Consider the following 13,051-nt stretch of genomic DNA (forward strand, 5'->3'; position numbering starts at 1 on the left):
ATTAATCCAATAGTAGAGTTTATACTTTGTCTGCTCAGAGATATCAAGCCTTTTGACCGTTTTAAGTCTATGCTTGGCCATATTTGCTTGGTTGCTAGGCAGGTGGTACTCTGTGACCATCTAGCATTTGTTGATTCTAGAGCGTGTTGTTTGAGAAGATATTTGCATGTAGCAAGTGCTGTTCCTATGTTATGTTTTTGTCTAACACTAGGCAGAAGTGTTCCGTTTTTGACGAGCTCATCGGCTTTGCAATTTCCCGGAATGTCTCTGTGGCCTGGCACCCAAATAAGGTGAATGTTAAACTGTTCCGTCATCTCATTCCGAGATGATCGACAATCGTGGACTGTTTGAGAGCTTGTGGAGGCAGACGCGAGAGATTTAAGAGCGGCTTGGCTGTCTGAGAAGATTCGTATATCCTTACAAGATATAAAGTTTTCTTTGAGCCAGGATAGTGCTTCTTTAATCGCCATTACTTCTGCCTTGAATACACTACATTGATAGGGAAGTCTATAGGATAGACTGAGATTCAGTTGTTCCGAAAAGATACCACTTCCAACTCCGTGATCGGTCTTTGAACCGTCTGTATAGAAGTATACCGCATCATCTTCCAGGGGTCTCTCTTCTTCCCAGGAAGATCTCTAAGGGATGGACACATGGAAGCTTTTACTGAATACCATTTTTAAAGTGGTATAGTATAAGCGATCAGGGATAGATCTGAAACTGTCTAGAAATGTCCAGTATTGTTACTGGTCCATTGAGAGGTGGCTCTAAGCCTTGCATATGAGTTAACTGCCACCATTTTGGAGAAGATGTCAAGAGGTGTTAGGTTTAAAAGCACTTCCAGTGTTGCGGTTGGTGTTGAGCGAAGTGCTCCTGTGAAGCACATACCTGCTGACCGCTGGACTTTGATGAGCTTATTTAGATTTACCATCTTGTCCAGTGCGGTCTACCGCACGACAGCTCCATAAATGAGTATCGGTCTGATTACCGAAGTGTATAGCCAGTGGGATATTTTTGGGGAGAAGCCCCATTTTGATCCTATGGCCTTTTTATAAGTAAAGAGCGCTACAGTAGCCTTTTTTACTATTTCAGCAATATTTGCGTTCCAATTTAGTTTTTTGTCTAAAATGAGGCCTAATATTTAGCTTGGTCGGAAAAGCTTAATGGTATTCCTCTAATCTTGGGTGGCCCAATTTGAGGAAATCTACATCTTCTCGAAATTGTATTGCTTCCCATTTAGTTAGCCTATTTAAGCCATTTTGTAGGAGTTCCGAGAGAACTTGGGGGTGCTTCCCAGATACAGATATTCCAACGTCGTCAGCATAGGCAATCACCCTGAAACCCTCTGCTTCCAATGATGTAAGTAGGTCGTTTACTACCATGTTCCATAAAAGAGGCGAAAGGACCCCACCTTAGGGGTGCCTCGATTCACCGATCTAATGGAAGTAAAACTTCTCATGCTAGAAGTTATTGTCCTGCTTTTGAGCATGAGATTTATAAGATCTATGAGTGATTTCTCTAATTTCAGTTTATCCATTGCTATTGTGATCGCCTGGTAACTGACGTTATTGAAAGCTCCTTTAATATCTAGGAACGCTTCTAACTTATATTCTTTGTATTCGAGGGAATGTTTAATAGTACGTAGCAGCGAGTGAAGAGCTGAATCTATTGATTTTCCCTTAGAGTAAGCATGTTGAGCTGTGGAAATAAGACATGGTTTTAAGTTATGTCTGATGTACATATATTTCAATCAATCTTTCCAAGGTTTTAAGAATGAAGGATGATAGGCTGATTGGTTGTAGATCTTTAGGGTTAACGTATGAGGGTTTCCCTGCCTTAGAAATGAACACTACTTTTGCCATTCTCCAGGCTGTGGGAATATATCTCAACCTTAAATATTACTCAGATGTATTTTATTGATTTTGATAGTCAACTATCAAAAATTAAGCTTAGACGACTTCACCCCTGGTCTATATTTCGATATTTTTTGATAAATTAGTCTGGCAAATAAATATTCGATTGTATCAACTTTAAAATATAAAAACCTGACTAATTCGGATCGTTTTTTTGACAATTTCTTACTGTTTTATATGTGGAATACCAAAAAACACGGCTATTGTAATCATTCCGGTTTGTCAAATTGACAATTTTTAAACTTATCGTAGCTTCAAGGACCCTAGCATCTATAAATCAAAGGTTTTTAAAGAGATGACGTTTTTTCGGGTTACCATTTTTCGACTTCAGATAAATCCTTGAGAAATAAAAAAGCACGTATAGCACCCTATAAACGACTTTACCAATCTTCGACAAAAAGATATTGCTAGTATCTTATCTATTGATATTGGGCTTGTTGAGATGTGTTCAAAATGTCTCGAGTTGATATTGCGATTCGTCTTACCTTTCGTAACATAAATCTTCAACACTATTTCAGCTTCAGGTAAATATCCGGATTGTGTACTTCCCGTGATGGTAAGTGTGTAGGGCTGTCACCGCAGAGGTCTTGGGTTCAATCCCTGCTTATGTCACCTTAATTAAATAAAATGCACGACTGGGTCGCACGAACTTGCTCCTGTATGCCAAGAGTATGTTTAAAAATGTAGGTACTTATATAAGATTTAAAAATATACCTGTAAATTAAGTTTGTCTTCAAAGATATAAATGCCATTATGTACAATTGTGAGCAGAAACTTTTAGGGCGACCAGATGCATAGTCGTTGGCGTGGCTTTAGTATCGAAAGTGGAGAAATTCAGCGGGAGCGAGAGAAAAATATTATTTCCATTCCCATAAGCAGCCAGCAGAATAAGGGAGATAATTAATTTTCGACCCAAAAAGTCTACACAATTTCCTTCATTCTACTTGAGTCTATCCTTGTATATATTTTCACATAAAGAGCTTCCATATGAAGGTTGATGAATTTGTTTTTGTTTTATTTATATCAATGCACTTTATATAAAAAACAAAATGGCTTAATATTGTATCTAATAAGGGGATGAAACAAACTTTTGCATGCTTACGTCAGCTGTTTAGGATCTTTTACCGATATTTGTTTTATTTACATTCATAAGCCTGCTTTTACTTCGGTACGATCTTTGTATATGAAAAATGGTTTGTATTATGTACGTATCTATAAGGCTACGATGCGATTCAAAGCTTTTTTCCTTTAGATAGAGCTTTATTGTAATTTCATATTAGAAGAATCAGGATGGAAAATAAATAAGATAAGAAAGAGGCAGACCATGAATGTTTAAATTGTAAGGCGATCGCCTATTGGTTGTGTAGTTAGGTAGCAGGTAGATGTCTAAAACGACCATAGAATAGTTCACTTGGCGTGCTTAGCTTTATGCAGATAGATAGATAAGGACATGTTTATGATGATAATGAATGAATGTTATTGGTGGCTAGAAGGTACATACTACATTCCTTCTTTACTACAAGTTTTCAGCGCAAACATGGAGTTATTACGTTCAGTCTATTTTTTTTCACTAAAGTTTTAAAAAACAAGCATACAAACAAGTACAAGAAATTGCTGTTCATGTGTTGTTTACAGTCAGGCTCTTGTGCGTTTTGGATTTTAGCTAAGAAGTGACACGTAAGCAGTAGTTGTAGAAGTTGTACGTAATACCTTTATAAATAGGTACAATGTGTATGCGTTAAAAAAGTGATTCTAATAGAAAGTACATATACTCTTTCTGGCCAGTTTCTTTAACTTGTAGGTACTAAGTATTTATTCTTTTAGGTAGGCGAAGGCCAGTAAATCATGTGTGAAACAACCTTATTCGTAAAAAATAATATTTTAAAATCACATATACAAAGTTACCAAGGTATTACTTCTTAATAGACTCTTTAAAATAGATTGTTGATTAAATATATCATATTCGGTTATCTGATACAGTTGCGCTACATGGGCGGCCATTGTTGGTATTTACAATAATTTCAGTTATAAAAATACATAAATACATACATATGTACCAAATGCACTAATTTAGATAAAAGCTAGGAATGTAATTACAATTTTGTCAAAATAATGCGCTCTTTCGGGCTCATGCACAGTTAAAATATTAAAAAAAAATTATTTTAATATTCAAAATTTCGCCCGAAAAATAAGTTTGTCTTCAAAAATTTAAATGCCATTTTATAAATAAAAAAACATTTTATTTTTCAAATTTTTTTTATGAAAATCGTTAGAGCGGTTATTTTTTAAATTAATTTTTTATATATAAAATTTTTCAATTTTTTTTTAAAAATATTTTTGGTACGCAGTTGTTTAGAGATTGTTAATATACGCTATACGTTTGAATTTTCTAAAAAAATGTTGACCCGTTTTTGAGATATCGAATTTTGAAAAAATAAAATTCAATATTTTTTTAAAAATCCAAACAATAAAAAATTGCACTTTTGATAATCAAATATTGTTAAAGCAATATAAGAGCTTATTCAGAAAAAAAATTATTGAAAACGGTTTATAAATTACTGAGAAAATGAAAAAACAAAATAACGGTTCTATGAGCGGTACCTTTTCTGAGCAATACAAAAATTTGTTTTTCTTATTAAAAGAAGCCAAGTTAAAAAATAAAATTTTAGAGAAAATTTAAAGAAAATCTATCGGTTTGTTTTTGAGAAAATTCGAATTTTCGTTTTTTGCCCAAAAATATTGTATGGTGGCCACTGTTAGTTTTGATCTTAAAAAAAAAATTAAAAAAACGCCTAACGCGAATCTGCTCAAAACCTTAACTTCCAAGTTTGAACTCAATCGACCCAATGGTTTAGGCTGTAGGAGCGTGGACAGACAGACAAAACCGACCGGACGGAATCGCGGGACCCACTTTTTTCGACTTGTCTACCATCGTAATATCATGTTTGATTAAAATCTCGAGTTCGAAATTTTGCACGAATGCAAAACTTGCCATATAGTTCCTATATGTCGCAAGTAAAAAAGTTTTTACGGGTAATGGCTCTTGAAGGGATTGAAAAATGCTCGAAGAGTAATTTTTGTCCTAAAAATAGCTTTTTCAAATAAGACGTTAGGACTATAGGGGGCTATCCCTGACAACTTTACTCCCACACAAGAATGGTTGACAGTTTTAAGTCACCAGTCCCTAGTTCTCAATGGACTGTTGCGCCACCTAATACATTTTTTTCTTAAATATCCGGATCAATGGAAAAAAACAAATATTTTAGCAATGCCCAAAAATTCTCATTGTGATGAATGCAGACCAATTGCAGTTCAACACTTTTGGACTAAAATTTTGGAGAGAATCCTTAAACAATCAAATGACCACATATCTCGATTCTACAAACGTACTGACACCTAAACAATCTAATTCTCAGAAATGTCACAGCTTTACTTAAAGAAGCGAAATATTTGCGACAAGATTTAGATAAAGATAAAATAAACTTTTTGGTACTCTTAGGTTTTTTGAAGGCATTCGATATAACTGACCACTTAGTTCTATGCGACAAATGCTTTCGACATTTTAAGTACTCGTTCTGTGCTCTGTAATACTCTTACGTTCGTATTCAACAAATCAAATGCATAAGTAGTTCAATTTAACAACGATTTTTCCGAAATTCTGCTAAAATCTCGTGGTGTTCCACAAGGTTCGATTCTGGGTCCTTTGCTATTCTCACTTTATGTAAATAAATTACTATCAGTTGTTAAAAATAATTCAATGCATTTCAGTTGCCCGTTAGGGCTTATAGAACACGTTGTTAATTATCTTAATGAACTTTAAGCTCGAACCATCATATTAACTTATCTGTGGGAATGTCTTACCCTATCCTACAAACCATGTGGGCAACACAATCCATTACGCCTATAAGAGTGTGAATGTTATTGGCGATAACGCTGGTCTTACCTAAGCCCATTTTTAAATCGGGTAAATTTATTCAAATTGCGATTCCGTCAGCAAAAGGAAGTTAAACGTCGCTTTTAACAGCTTGGTACGCTATATTTTGCGGCCTAAAAATATATGACAATGTATCTAGATTTTCCAAAAACCTATGTAACATGACTTTTGAAAGTTTTCTTAACTACCGTGGAAACCAATATCTCAGTGATTTTATAACTATGTCATCCTCATAAAGAACCCGAATGATTGTCCACCCACGCTATGCCTCTCTCACATCCAGTCGTCATTTTGTGTGTATTCAATTCGTCTATTATAAGTTTTAATATTGAGCAAGATACTTGAATTCCTGCCATTTTCTATAGACTCAAGTTTGAAAGCTTTTCGCGTGTATACCACTTTTGTATTTGTCTGGTTGCATCTCGGCTCTTTACTTAAACTGCAATAACGCGAGCTATTTATGTAAAATCTACTGTCTATAGTAGCGCAGCGGCACCACACTGCACAACCAACTCGTGCAAGCCAGTTTTGTTATTTGGTTCACTCTCTGACTAACTTCTTTTGCTGGAGGTATATCAGGCTATCAGGATCAAGTTCAAATGTGACTGAACGACATTTAGTGGCACGTTGTTCTACAGCTTCTGTACATAGTTGCGCTGCTACTGTTGTCGTCATCAAAGTGGAATGCACACCGCCATAGATGGACAAAACTGCTATCTATATATGAAGCGGTATTGCACCACATATTTCTAACAACACACCACACATGTCTGCCTTTTTGCAGTCACGTGCGTCGTCGTCGCGTCGTGCACCCCTTGTGCAGCTCGACGATATCTATAGTGTCACTTTGCTGCTACTGATGTGATGCTCTATCCATAGAGTCCCTCGTTTGCGCATACTGATTATTAACCGTTCGTTTACTCCGATCAAATCATACATACCCTCATACATACCTAGCACCTACTTACCGACCTAGCCAGCCAGTTAGTATTTATTTTTGTTGCTGTTTTTTTTGACAGATTGATGAAAAGAAAACATTTTGTGTATTCAAGTCGCGATCGCGCAGCTATATTGGATACGGTACGGTCGCTTGCTTGCTCGTTGAGTTAAGTTGAGTTTAGGTGCACACGCTCGATTAAGAGCAGAAGCTCTGAAGAAAATATCAGTACAGACTGATTGGCTTGGTTGACTTCAACCGATTTAGCAAATAGTCAATTATGGGCTGGGCTGACAGTCTGATTGGCAGAGAAACGAACTCATTTATATGAAACTTACATTACAAGTAACATCATATCGGTTTGGTTTCGGTTGCTTTGGGAAAAGTTGTAATGAGTTTGTACTGATGTGATGCTCATCGTACCTAGAGTTTAAGTGTGGAGTATTTCAACTGGTTGAAAAACAGGGATGTTATAAATTATTTGAATCAGCTTATGAAATGCTCGTACGTATTTTTTTTATATTATACGCGCACTCAAGGGGATTGAATACCCTTTTCATGATTAATCACAGTGCGAGCAATTAATAAAGGAGAATAGGATAAGAAAGGAGATACCGATGCACATTGGTTTTGAATGTCTGCACATTGTAATGAGTGGTAAACATTGAGTCTGGTAAAGCATTGCACATTCGTGTGGTGCGACTGAAGAAAGAATCTCTGTACTTTACAGTACGTCCGAAATATAGGCTTTATAGATTATAGCCAGATCAGTAGGAGTAAAGAAGTTCTTGCACCTTCGAAGAAAACCTAAACACTTAGCAGCATTTTTTGCGAAGTCAAATATGTGATCACGCCACAACAAGTGGGTTTGTAAAGCACATACCTAAGACTGAAAGATGTTCGGTCTGCTCGATGCAAGTACCACTCATGGATAGTCGCATAGGGGAAAGGTTACGCTTTTGTGACAGAAAACAGCATTCAGTTTTCGAAGCATTACACGGTTTTTGATTCCCCATTGGACAATGCTGTCAAGATTAGAATTTAATGAGCTCATCATACGCTGCCGTTGGTAGTCCACATCCGAAGAACAAGGATGAGAATCTAGAAACGAATATGAAAAGCTGAGGGTACTGTCATCAGTCATCAGAAACAATTAAGTGGGTTAGAAGTTTCAGACAAGAGATCATTTATAAAAATAAGAAAAAGTGTCGGAGACAAAACGGAGCCCTGGGGCACACCAGCGTTTGTTTTGTGGATATCAGATTTGAACCCGTCCAATACTACTTGAATTATACGGTCCGAAAGGTAATTTCTAACCCAACGAAGAAGGGATTCATCAATACCAAATGCACGCATTTTCGATAAGAGAGCTTGGTGCCAAACTCTATCAAATGCATTTGAAATATCAAGTGCAATAATCTTTCTTTCTCTAAAACGATGTAAAGATTTGTTCCATTGTTTGGTGAGATAAACCATGAGATCACCAGTGGATCTATTACAACCAAAGCCATACTGCCAGTCATTAAGAAGCTTCCGTTCTTCAACATATTTCTTAAGCTGAAATTTATCAGCGTTTCCATGACCTTGGATAGAAGGGACGTAAGTGCAATTGGTGAGGAGGATTCACCTTTTTAGAGACATGCTGGACAAATGTGGTTTTCCATCCACTCGGAAAGAGACCTGTAGCATAGGACAGATGGAAAAGCTTACGCAGTGGTTTTGCCAGCGTTGAAGAACACCTCTTCAGAACAATAGCGGGGATACTATCCGGGCCAGCGGATTTTTAAGTACTCTAGTAACTGAACGAGTGTAAAAGAAGATCCGTCCCATAGCATCGTTTAGGCTTTCAAGTACAGTCAGAGTCATGTCACTCATTGGCAGCATCGAATTAACAGCAAACTGTGCTGCAAGCAAATTGGATTTATCAATCGCGCTTACGTAAGGAGTGTCATTGGAACTGACGATGACGTAGTGTTGCGCACATTTTTTACAAATGACCAGACATTTTTACTACCATTGGGACATTCTAGTATTTTTTGCCATAATTTCTGATCATGCAAAAATTCAATGCGTCGTACATGTCCGTTACAGGTCTTTCTAGCTTGTTTGAACTTATTCCGGTTTTCCTACGGTTTTTTTGTAATTCCGGAAACTTACATAATTGTGATCGCTATTGAACCATACTAACTCAATTTTCCGTTCATCTATTGAACAACCATAACGGGTAGGAGCAGTGCTTTCAACACGACGCACCAACGGAATATATCACACAGGTCATGCCACATAGTTTTATGTTACGGACCTTAAATTTGCTTCCAAGATCATGTGATTTAACGCTACTTGACCATTTTCTAAGAGGATATGTGAAGTTCCTAGTCTATGACGATAAGCCTGAAAAAATTGGCCAATTTGAAGACAACATTTTACGCGTTATTGACGATATACTACTACAAATGTTAAAAAATATCTTCGAAAAACTGACCTTCAGGTAAGACTACGTGCATATCAACTAATGCTAGAAATAATATCTCACATAAATAATCTTTGTTTTATTCCATTTAAAAGTTCTGTTACTCTTAAAAACACCCTTTATTTTATCATTTTTTATCTACCACTGAAACTTATGTTTGACATTTTTTCCAGAAAAATTTGATTAAAAAAGTCATTTATTTTACTACACCTAGGTTATTTCTCTGTATAACATCACTGTTTCTTTTTGTTTAAATTTTTGTTAAACCTACTATTAAAGTGACGAACTGCTTAATTTCAGTACTATGAACCACGATTATTGAAAAGAAAACTGAATTATACTTCTAATGTCTCCAAATTTCATCCAATTCGTTTATATCTTTTTATAACATCACTGGTTCTTTTGTCAAATCATCGATATCTTTATAGGTTAGGTATACAAACGAGTAGTCTTAATAATTCTCTCTGGAGAAATGTATGCTGCCACTAACTTCACCACTCACTAAGTCTTCTAGATATACCTTCATTCCACTTTTGGCGGCAGCGGCCCGGCCGGCCGGCGTGTATACGGTAATGATAATGACAACATAACGTGCTCATAATCCATCTGCGCTGCCGTAAAACCAAAAAAAAAACATCCTTCTTTCGCCAAAGTTAAAGTAACGAGCTAACAACTGCAAATTGCAGTACCACAGAGATGCTTCATTACAGCTCGGCGTTGTGGTGCGACGAACGACGCGATGGCAGCAAGCGACGCGGCAATGGACGTTGTTTTTTTTTAACTTCTGTTAACAAACTGCTGAAGTTTGTATATAAGTATGATGTGCCCTTAAAAGTCCACGCACAAATCACTATAACCTAACCCATACAAAGCTTAGAGCAGCGAAGCAGTGTTATACTGCATCACTCGTATTTCGTATATGATAGAAGGTCGCTCCGTACTGATGCAGTTTTTCAGTATGGGCTTTCCAATTTGTTGGCTATATAGAAAGTTGAGTATATGATATGGGTTCCCTCGAGAGAGTTGAAAATATACGACAATTGGACAGTGGACAGGACCAATGATGGGTAATTTTCCATTTCACGAGAATTTTGTTGAATTTTGTGTCTGCGATTTCTGAAAACGTTGGGCAATGTACTTGACTATACCATTGTGTGCAGTGATCATGTCCATTTGGACAAAAATATTGAATTATAATAAAAGGAAAGGAATTTCAGTTGATGATGGGTATACTCGTATACCTACCTTTTTAATGCAACATTTTTTTGAAACGTCCATCAAGACGTTTACCTTAAAAAAATTGATCCCTTCAAATAAAAGACCAGGGAAATCAAAAATTATTCTCAAATTGGAACTCAACAATTTTGAACTTTCACTGTGAACGTGAATTTACCCTTAATCTTATTTTATCGCTGATGCAAGTTTCAAATATTAAATAATTTGACAGCTGATAAATATCAAAGTTGAAAATTTAACCTTCAAAATGATTAGAATAGAAGTTACAAATTCATAATTGTTAATCAAAAGTTGTTTCTTTTTTAATGAGTGAAGTCTTTAATGTTGGGATTTCAATTTTTGTTAGTAAGATTCCCAGTTTATATTTGTCACAAAGTCCTAAAAATCGTCTAAAGTGATTAGCAGGATTTTGTGTTGACAACTGCGTCAACAAATGGAATAATATATGCAATTACAAATCAATTGAAGAGCCTCATGATATATCAAAAATAATTGCATAGGGTGGTGTGCTTGCAGGTGGTGTCATTAGGCCGTTTTTGTTTTTTGTGTTGTTCAATATTAACCGCTTTCAAAAAAATTTGTCTGTTTTAAAATGGATAAATTATTTTAAAATTAGCCATTACTTTACAATATATTATATACAATTTAATCCAAATCATTAGCGTTTTTGGTTCGTGAGATATTTTCATCTTTTTTTAAATTGCTATGGTAAAATAACCACCCAATTTTTTTGAGAGTCCTTTCTGCATATTTCTGCATTGTTATTTGTATAACAAGATTTATTAAAGGTCGATATCTGTACAGGTTCTTAAGCTATGGAAGACAAAAAAAAACTTCGCGGACGTACGGATGTACGAACGTATTTCGACTATATGGACCTTGAAATCCAAAGGGCTTATTATTTGAGAAATCGTTATTCTTGACAGTCCTACGCTACGCAGTAACAATCACGTTACGGGTACTGCTACTGTGATTCTATTAGCTGTAGCATTGTTCATCATTCGATGACTAGATACATCAAAATTCGAAGCAAACAAAACTTAATTTGAGGAACGGATCTATTAATTTAAAATGTCAGAAACTTTCACTGAAGTAAGTAGCCATCATTGACGATATTTGTTCATTGCAAACTTCTCTGAGTCTTAATTTAGTTATGTATTTGAAAAGACTTTAGGGCTATTGCTATTAAAATTTCAAGATCAGATCGTGTCATTCGAAATTTCTTGCAAGATCCTGAATCTTAATTGACAAAAAAGACTCGGGCTTCTGCAGAAGCTTACATGTGGCCATAAGAGTCGTTTAATTAGACCTGTTTCCAATTCGGTAAATTATTTGCGGGAAAGGGGTGACGAATAAGTGTTAGGAGCTTCGGTTTAAAAATATAGCTCCTTTAAAAAAAGTGGAATTAATCGAGGAAAAATGGCAACAATCGACAAACAAAGAAGGTAGGAAATCGGCCATAATATCGTGGACCAGTATTGGAAAATCGTTAGAAACATTCCATTAATCAGATAGATGTTTAACCTTAACGGGCTACATAGTAAGATTTGATATTGGCACGATCTGAAATGGAAAGAAGTTTTTCTCCAAGACGAACTAGTTTGCTTTGGAGGCCATACAATTGGTAAGATTGCTCTTGCCTTCTCTACAAGGATAAACAGTTAGCTTACATTCAGGTAGTTCAGGATAATTTGGTTTCTTACTTAATTCCAGCAAGGCAATGTCCCAATTCACGTTAGTCGTCTGAGTTAGGAGTTGTTCAATTCTAATTACAAACATTTGATTTCCAGCGTGTTCTCAAGATTGGAACCCGATTGAAAATCTTTCAAGAAAATTGACAAAGTAAGGAATTTGTCAGTGTTCATGAGCTGCGAAAGCAATTTTGGAAGAATGGAACTCTGTAGACGATTCCATATTAAAAATCCTTGTCAACAGTATGTTTACGATAATTTTCAGCTGGCTTTAAAATACGAGCATCTAGATCCGTTACTAATTTCTCCTGAAAAACGTACTAAAAATGCCGTTGTGCTTTTGGAACGCATTCAAATTTGTTTTTAACAAAACATTCCATTCCATTACATACATTTTTTTACCAAGAAAAATTAAATTTTTTCATAAAAACTTTTCATGTATAAGCGAACCCAATTTCTGATGATTATGAATAATATTAGTGAATACAGTCATCAGGTTGATGAATGAATAATATTAGTGAATACAGTCATCAGGTTGATGAATGATTTCTTCATACGCATGAAATTCATCATATTTCTAGGTTAAGTTAGGTTAGGTTAAAGTGGTCCGTTGTTATACCACATTTATCAGTTGATCAGCTTAACTCGTCGAACCAATTGGAGCTCCGAATGTAGCATAGGAGACAAATAATATCAGATTTTTTTAGATCACTGGATTCGTTGAAATAATAGTCTCCAAGGTGGATTTACATCTTTGTGATAAGGCAGGGCATGTGCACAGAAGATGAGAGATTATCTCATCCTCCTACTCGTCCATAAAATTCCTACAAAAATCATTTTCGGGGGCTTCAAGTCGAATAGCATGCCTTC

This window comes from Eupeodes corollae, chromosome 3, assembly GCF_945859685.1.
Source record: "Eupeodes corollae chromosome 3, idEupCoro1.1, whole genome shotgun sequence".
NCBI lineage: Eukaryota > Metazoa > Arthropoda > Insecta > Diptera > Syrphidae > Eupeodes > Eupeodes corollae.